Here is a 9,425-nt window from a genome sequence, read left to right on the forward strand (position 1 = left end):
GAAGATAATCAGTGTTCACTAGATCTTTTTCTTTTGAATAATACTTTCCCTCCACTGAATACTTACCATTTCTCCTGGGACAGCCGGCCGGTGTGGCCGTGCGGTCCTAGGCGCTTCAGTCTGGAACCGCGAGACTGCTACTGTCGCAGGTTCGAATCCTCCCTCGGGCATGCATGTGTGTGACGTCCTTAGGTTAGTTAGGTTTAAGTAGTTCTAAGTTCTAGGAGACTGATGACCACAGATGTTAAGTCCCATAGTGCTCAGAACCCTTTGAACAATTTTTTTCTCCTAGGACACCTTGTATAAAATTTCTTAACAGTTTCTTCCCTGTGACTTTTTTGTCAGATGACTCATTCGAGGGTAAATACATACTGAAAAACCATATCGTTTGTCTGTGACAGCAAATTCAAACGTATTGTATATTCCCATTTGTTTATGACGTATTAAAAAGGTTGCGTTCAGTCACTTTGCACTTGGTGAATATCTCCTGGTAATGAACAGGAAAGTTCTTCAGCTTGCACTGCCATAACTGTCTAAGAGAAGAGACTTATTACAACTGAAGGAGGTAAAAGTTTAACGGCGAATCGACAATAAGAATGAAACTCTTGTTCGATTCGATAAGTAAGGGGAAAGGCATCAGCCAAGACCTGATTATACCATCTATCGTGGTCAACATTCACCTGAAACGAGCTAGGAAAATCACAGAAAATCATATCTCCCTGTTCCCATACATTGTGTGATATGAAGCGTTTGAGAATGGGCCCAACAGTGATTACCGATCGATACATGAATGAAAAATATATTGTCAGAAGTGGGATTCGAACCCACGCCCACAGAAGTGGACTGCGACCTGAACGCAGCGCCTTAGACCGCTCGGCCATCCTGACATGACAGCGCGCTTTCTCCTGCTGCATTGAGAGCACTGCGACTTCAGTTTCCGCAGCACTTTCTCGCTTGTGGGGGGCATGTCGGTATCACAGGCGGCCGCAGGGTGGGGCAAGGGAGTCGGGTGGGGGGTCAGGCAAGAGGCAGGGCCGCTGAGGGCAGAGACAGGGCTCGCGGAAAGATCTGTGTTTGGCCCCTTCTGCTAAAAAGAGCACCAGACTTTGCTGCTGTTTTAAAAGAAAGGTCTGACATGATTTAAACATACTGCAAATTTGAAGATACTGGGACTACACAAAAACTACTCATTGGGATGAAATGTAGAAACGTATGGTTCTTATTAAACACAGCGTATCTTCACAAATAGCATCGCTCTGTGCTCGACAGTATACAGAACCAATACGTTCAAAAAAAAAAAAAAAAAAAATAAAAAAATAAAAAAAAAAATCGGGCGTGAAAAATGCGGTTCTGCAGGGGTCATACACTCCTGGAAATTGAAATAAGAACACCGTGAATTCATTGTCCCAGGAAGGGGAAACTTTATTGACACATTCCTGGGGTCAGATACATCACATGATCACACTGACAGAACCACAGGCACATAGACACAGCCAACAGAGCATGCACAATGTCGGCACTAGTACAGTGTATATCCACCTTTCGCAGCAATGCAGGCTGGTATTCTCCCATGGAGACCATCGTAGAGATGCTGGATGTAGTCCTGTGGAACGGCTTGCCATGCCATTTCCACCTGGCGCCTCAGTTGGACCAGCGTTCGGGCTGGACGTGCAGACCGCGTGAGTCGACGCTTCATCCAGTCCCAAACATGCTCAATGGGGGACATAAACGGAGATCTTGCTGGCCAGGGTAGTTGACTTACACCTTCTAGAGCACGTTGGGTGGCACGGGATACATGCGGACGTGCATTGTCCTGTTGGAACAGCAAGTTCCCTTGCCGGTCTAGGAATGGTAGAACGATGGGTTCGATGACGGTTTGGATGTACCGTGCACTATTCAGTGTTCCCTCGACGATCACCAGAGGTGTACGGCCAGTGTAGGAGATCGCTCCCCACACCATGATGCCGCGTGTTGGCCCTGTGTGCCTCGGTCGTATGCAGTCCTGATTGTGGCGCTCACCTGCACGGCGCCAAACACGCATACGACCATCATTGGCACCAAGGCAGAAGCGACTCTCATCGCTGAAGACGACACGTCTCCATTCGTCCCTGCATTCACGCCTGTCGCGACACCACTGGAGGCGGGCTGCACGATGTTGGGGCGTGAGCGGAAAACGGCCTAACGGTGTGCGGGACCGTAGCCCAGCTTCATGGAGACGGTTGCGAATGGTCCTCGCCGATACCCCAGGAGCAACAGTGTCCCTAATTTGCTGGGAAGTGGCGGTGCGGTCCCCAACGGCACTGCGTAGGATCCTACGGTCTTGGCGTGCATCCGTGCGTCGCTGCGGTCCGGTCCCAGGTAGACGGGCACGTGCACATTCCGCCGACCACTGGCGACAACATCGATGTACTGTGGAGACCTCACGCCCCAAGTGTTGAGCAATTCGGCGGTACGTCCACCCGGCCTCCCGCATGCCCACTATACGCCCTCGCTCAAAGTCCGTCAACTGCACATACGGTTCACGTCCACGCTGTCGCGGCATGCTACCAGTGTTAAAGACTGCGATGGAGCTCCGTATGCCACGGCAAACTGGCTGACACTGACGTCGGCGGTGCACAAATGCTGCGCAGCTAGCGCCATTCGACGGCCAACACCGCGGTTGCTGGTGTGTCCGCTGTGCCGTGCGTGTGATCATTGCTTGTACAGCCCTCTCGCAGTGTCCGGAGCAAGTATGGTGGGTCTGACACACCTATGTCAATGTGTTCTTTTTTCCATTTCCAGGAGTGTACATACAGGCGGCTATTGATTACAGAGACAGGAGGTCAACTGTTTTGCATAGCGCTCTGCCTAGCGACCATTTACATACCAATCGCAAGAATTGGCATACTGTAACTATCTTACAGTACAAGTCAATATTTGAACATTACACACTTTCTCCAGCCCAAGCAAATTGAGGAAGTCCATTTGTTCTTCTGCTTTACGTGTGGTCTAGGGTAGACGGTACGCCATTCGTAAGAAAACCCCGAAAAACCACTATTCAACGGTACGAAAAAGACCAGTTGTGGGGGTGGTCACTTCAGTAATTTCTATTCATGGCAGATCGTCGAAAATTTTAGCATATTTTCTTAAGATGATATTTTCTTGAAACTTCGCAGTTTTCTTGATATCTTTATCCGTTACCATAACCGCAATATTCGTAATATCCGGTCTGAGATTACAAGAAAAAATGAAAAGGAAACGACTTTGTGTTAACCTTATCTTATGCATACTTATTGGCTGTTCGCATGTGTCAAGCTACGTGTATCGAATTATGTAATTAAACTGTCAAAATTTTATTGGCCAATAGGATTCGCGGTATAAAAGCAACACATCCTGCTGTAGTGAGAAGATTCCGCCCCAACGAAAAACGCTCTTCTTTAATGATGTCTACCCCAAATCTTGCATCAGTTCAGAGACACTCTCTTCCCTATTTAACGATAATACGAAGCGTGCTTGCCCTTCTTTCAACTTTCTCGGTGTACTCCGTCAACTCTACCTGCTAAGGATCCAACACCGCGCAGCAGTATTCTAAAAGAGGACGCACAAGCGTAGGCTCGTCAGTAGATCGGTTACATTTTGTTTAAGTGTCCTGCCAATAAAACAAAGTCTTTGGTTCGTCTTCTCTACAACATTTTCTAAGTGTTCTTTCCAATTTATTAGTAATTGTAATTCCTAGGCATTTAGATGAATTTAAACATTGAGTCTGACTGTCTTATCGTGTACCCGAAGTTTAACGGATTCCTTTTAGCACTTAGCACTTATTTAGGGTCAATTCCCAATTTTCGCACCATACAGACATCTTTTCTAAATCTTTTGCAATTTATTTTCATATTATGACGACTTTACTAGTCGATAAACGACAACACCATTTGCAAACAACGTAAGACAGCTGCTCAGACTGTAGTAGGGAAAAGAAGGGAACCAGCGGAAAAATTCTCTTGCCAGAAAACAAAAGAAGCGAATATGATCCTCTTTAATACACTCTGACCGAAAAGTGGGAACCACCATCTCAATCGTCATTCCGCACCACTCACCAAAATTTCTGACGTGCACTCATTTTCACCCTTTTTTGCGCTGAAAGAGAGTAGCAACTCCAGACAGTGATGGCTTTGGTTTCACAGCTTGACGCTGCAGTCGATGGGCACCACTGTTGTGGGTCGGCCGTAGGGATCCAACGGACATCTTTTTTTTCTGCTTTTTTTACTTTTATTTCATTTTATTTTTATACAAACGTATAAAAGGAAGGCCGTTCCTCTTCGGCTACATAAACAGAATAATAGGAAGACGTCCCGTTACGATAAGGGATGCTCCAAATTATAGCCCGCTGCGAATTTTTCGATGACTGTCTTCTCGTTGCTGTGTTGTTTCCGCTGTTTGTTCAAATCTCATAAAAAAGGAACTGGGAAGAGGTGCTATGGTTATCATCTCATGTCATCGATAATCCAGCTGCGAGGCGGATTATGGAATGCGCTCCAAAGGAAATTAGAAAAATATTGCCTATATTTAGGGTTCTTGACGATCGCACAATGTCGTTCGTTGAGGTAATACCATTCGCCATTACCGAAGAGGTAGTGAACAGCGTGGCCGCTGATCCACGTCACAGAGTTCGTTTTTGCTCTTGGGAAATAAATCTTATCGGGGAAAAGAAGTGATCGGGTAGTTATCCTGTCAGGAGTCGTGCGTGTGAGAAAAGCCTATATCTGACGCACCAAATACCATACGTCCTTTGCCGACCCGCATTCGAAACGATGTTCATCCGTGTCAATCACTTGGCATGTGGCACACAAGGGGGAACAGCGAGGTGGATGTGATGTAGGCGGGACTGACACAACTGTTTCCCATTAACAGTTCGTACCATGCAGATTGCACGTCAGTATCAAGGGTGGTGGCATTCACTGCCTGCCACACAGCGCGCCACTTTGTATTGGGGTGTTTGCTTTCAATCACATTCGGCGTCCTGTTCATTTGCATGGCAGCATGTATCGCCCTCGTCATCAACAAGCGTGTGGGTAGTAGTGCAGTGCGGATGCAGCTTAATTCAAGGGAGAATTGGCTGATGTAGAAGAAAGGTGCTGGGGTGTCCGATATCATCACAGGGGGTGCGAGTGAGGTTGGTCGTAAGGCTTCCAGTAAGAGACTTGTGAGGCACGTCGGACTTCATCGCCACAGTTGCAGGTGACAGCTGACGAGTAGGGCCTTTGCTCTGTTCTGAACATGACAAAGGCCTAAACCCCCTCTGCTCCTCGGGAGGGTTAGGGACTCGTAACGAATCTTAAATAACATGCCCGTATTAACAAAGGATCCCAAAACCGCCAACATGCGGTGAACCAGGGTAGGTGGTATCCGTCACGTCTGAGTCCGCCGATCGTGCACCCCAGTTACTGCTCGCCCTGAGGTCGACCTTCACCGGCGGTCTAACGGGAGGTCGCCTCCGTGGCGTGGCAGGCGGCCAAGACTTACCAGGGGGCCGAAAGTGATGCCTCCGTCGTTAGTCTGACAAATAGGTTCCTGGTGCTGTCCGTGGCTGACACTACGGTAGCGTTTTCGCTTCCCACGCCCGGGTTCCCGGGTTCGATTCCCGGCGGGGTCAGGGATTTTCTCTGCCTCGTGATGACTGGGTGTTGTGTGATGTCCTTAGGTTAATTAGGTTTAAGTAGTTTTAAGTTCTAGGGGACTGATGACCATAGATGTCAAGTCCCATAGTGCTCAGAGCCTTTTTCTTTTTTTTTTTTTTTTTTTTTTTTTTTTTTTGTGGCTGACGCTGTCCGACTGCCAGATGACTTCGCCTCTCCTGTTTCAGAGGAAACCTCTCAGCCTACAAGATCCGAGCAGTCACAGAGCGTGGGATTACTGGTAGTGGCGAGCTCCAGTGTTGGGCGCGTTATGGGGTCCCTTAGTGACATGGTTCTCAACGAGGGGAAGAAAGCCAATGTGCACTCATTCCAGACGTGGAACAGGTCATTCTGGATGCCATGAAGAGCACAGGGTGCAACCAACTGCAGGTGATGTCTCACTTCCGGTATCAATGGCTGTCGCTTTGGATCGGAAGAGATTCTCTCTGTTTTCGAGCGGGTATCAGAAGTGGTAAAGGCTGCCAAACTTGATTCTTCCGTTTGCAGTACAGTCGACAGGACCAATTGCGGAACTCTATTACAGAGCCGAGTGGAGGGTCTGAAGCAGAGGCTAAAGCGGTTCTGCGACAGAGTAGTTTGCAGATTCCTCTACTTGCGCCATAGGGTGGTTGGGTTTTGAGTTGCATTGTATAGGTCAGGAGTCCACTACACGCCGGAAGCGACTATACGCGTAGCAGTGCTGTGTGGCGTGAACTGGGCGGTTTTTTAGGTCAGAGAGTCTCGGGGAGCACGTAAAACGTAGCTCCAGTAACCATCGGTATAACAGTTGTAAATTGTCGTAGCTGTGTTGGGAAAGTACCAGAGCTCCGAGCGCTAATAGAAAGCACTGTTGCTCAAATCGTTATAAGCGCTGAAATCTGGCTAAAGCCAGATATAATTCAGCCGAAATTTCTGCGAAAGATCTAACGGTGTTCGGAAAGGAGAGGCTAAACATAGTCGGCAGTGGCGTGTTTGTTGTTGTTAGGAGTAGTTTACCTTGTAGCTAAATTGAAGCAGATAGTCCCTGTGAGTTAGTATGGATAGAGCTCATTCTTGTCAATCGTAATAAAATAATAACTGGATCCTTTTACCGACCTCCCAATTCATATGATGCATTTGCGGAAAGGTTCAGAGAAAATCTAATTTCAAACACGTACCAGACTAATACAATTATAGCTGGTGCTGACTACAATTTACCCTCGATATGTTGACGAAAATACATGTTTAAATTCGGAAGTATACATAAGTCATTGTTCGACATTGTGCTAAACACATTCTCTGAAAAATTATTATTTCGAGCAGTTAGTTCGTGAGCCCACTCGAATAATAAACGGTTTTGTAAACACACTTGACCTCTTAGCAACAAATAATCCTGAACTAATAAGGAGCATCAAAACGGATACAGGGGGTTGTTGCTAGATTGAATACTGTAACTTCCAAATCCTCCAAAAATAAACGAAAAATATGCCTATTCAAAAAAGCAGATAAAAATTCACTTGACGCCTTCCTCAGAGACAATCTCCACTCCTTCCAAATTAATAATATAAATGTAGACTAGATGTGGCTTCAATTAAAAGAAATAGGAACGGCAGCAATTGAGAGATTTATACCAGATTTTAAACATGGCTGAAACAGCAACTGTTGAAATTCTTCGTGGTAAATGACGCCTGTGGCACAAATGTTTTATTAATCTCCATTGCAAGATATAGTTTTAGGTATTTTACTTCTGATGAAGGTATATATACACTCCCGGAAATTGAAATAAGAACACCGTGAATTCATTGTCCCAGGAAGGGGAAACTTTATTGACACATTCCTGGAGTCAGATACATCACATGATCACACTGACAGAACCACAGGCACATAGACACAGGCAACAGAGCATGCACAATGTCGGCACTAGTACAGTGTATATCCACCTTTCGCAGCAATGCAGGCTGCTATTCTCCCATGGAGACGATCGTAGAGATGCTGGATGTAGTCCTGTGGAACGGCTTGCCATGCCATTTCCACCTGGCGCCTCAGTTGGACCAGCGTTCGTGCTGGACGTGCAGACCGCGTGAGACGACGCTTCATCCAGTCCCAAACATGCTCAATGGGGGACAGATCCGGAGATCTTGCTGGCCAGGGTAGTTGACTTACGCCTTCTAGAGCACGTTGGGTGGCACGGGATACATGCGGACGTGTATTGTCCTGTTGGAACAGCAAGTTCCCTTGCCGGTCTAGGAATGGTAGAACGATGGGTTCGATGACGGTTTGGATGTACCGTGCACTATTCAGTGTCCCCTCGACGATCACCAGAGGTGTACGGCCAGTGTAAGAGATCGCTCCCCACACCATGATGCCGGGTGTTGGCCCTGTGTGCCTCGGTCGTATGCAGTACTGATTGTGGCGCTCACCTGCACGGCGCCAAACACGCATACGACCATCATTGGCACCAAGGCAGAAGCGACTCTCATGCTGAAGACGACACGTCTCCATTCGTCCCTCCATTCACGCCTGTCGCGACACCTCTGAAGGCGGGCTGCACGATGTTGGGGCGTGAGCGGAAGACGGCCTAACGGTGTGCGGGACCGTAGCCCAGCTTCATGGAGACGGTTGCGAATGGTCCTCGCCGATACCCCAGGAGCAACAGTGTCCCTAATTTGCTGGGAAGTGGCGGTGCGGTCCCCTACGGCACTGCGTAGGATCCTACGGTCTTGGCGTGCATCCGTGCGTCGCTGCGGTCCGGTCCCAGGTCGACGGGCACGTGCACCTTCCGCCGACCACTGGCGACAATATCGATGTACTGTGGAGACCTCACGCCCCACGTGTTGAGCAATTCGGCGGTACGTCCACCCGGCCTCCCGAATGCCCACTATACGCCCTCGCTCAAAGTCCGTCAACTGCAGATATGGTTCACGTCCACGCTGTCGCGGCATGCTACCAGTGTTAAAGACTGCGATGGAGCTCCGTATGCCACGGCAAACTGGCTGACACTGACGGCGGCGGTGCAGAAATGCTGCGCAGCTAGCGCCATTCGCCGGCCAACACCGCGGTTGCTGGTGTGTCCGCTGTGCCGTGCGTGTGATCATTGCTTGTACAGCCCTCTCGCAGTGTCCGGAGCAAGTATGGTGGGTCTGACACACCGGTGTCAATGTGTTCTTTTTTCCATTTCCAGGAATATATATATATATATATATATATATATATATATATATATATATATATATATATATATAGGGTGAGTCACCTAACGTTACCGCTGGATAGATTTCGTATACCATATCAAATACTGCCGAACCGATTTCACAGACCGAACGTGAGGAGACGGGCTAGTGTAATTGGTTAACACAAACCATACAAAAATGCACGGAAGTATGTTTTTTAACACAAACCTACGTTTTTTTAAATGGAACCACGTTAGTTTTGTTAGCACATCTGAACATATAAACAAATACGTAATCATTGTCGTTTGTTGCATTGTAAAATGTTAATTACATCCGGAGATATTGTAACCTAAACTTGACGCTTGAAACCGCCGACGTTCAGTTGCGTGTTGTAACAAACACGGGCCACAGTCGGCGAGCAGCATCTGCAGGGACATGTTTACGATAACGACCGTGTTTACGAGTGTGGCTGTAGTGCACTGTTGTGGTTTGGTCGCAGTGTCCGCATGTAGCGCTTGCTGCTATTGTTATTCTGCATTCGTCTCCGCACGCAGACCAACTGTAGTACACTGTGTTACCAGACGTCTGTGATAGTGTAGTGTTGTAGGAACTGTGACCATGGTGT

General features: G+C 47.7%; 1 non-coding gene across 1 annotated transcript; it reads right to left on the reverse strand.

Annotated features, from left to right (window-relative positions):
- Positions 1–803: 803 nt before the first annotated feature.
- Positions 804–887, reverse strand: Trnal-cag (transfer RNA leucine (anticodon CAG)). Its single transcript has one exon. It is a non-coding gene; the product is annotated as a tRNA-Leu (tRNA).
- Between the last annotated feature and the right edge of the window lie 8,538 nt (positions 888–9,425).

The sequence above is a fragment of the Schistocerca gregaria genome, chromosome 3, assembly GCF_023897955.1.
Source record: "Schistocerca gregaria isolate iqSchGreg1 chromosome 3, iqSchGreg1.2, whole genome shotgun sequence".
NCBI lineage: Eukaryota > Metazoa > Arthropoda > Insecta > Orthoptera > Acrididae > Schistocerca > Schistocerca gregaria.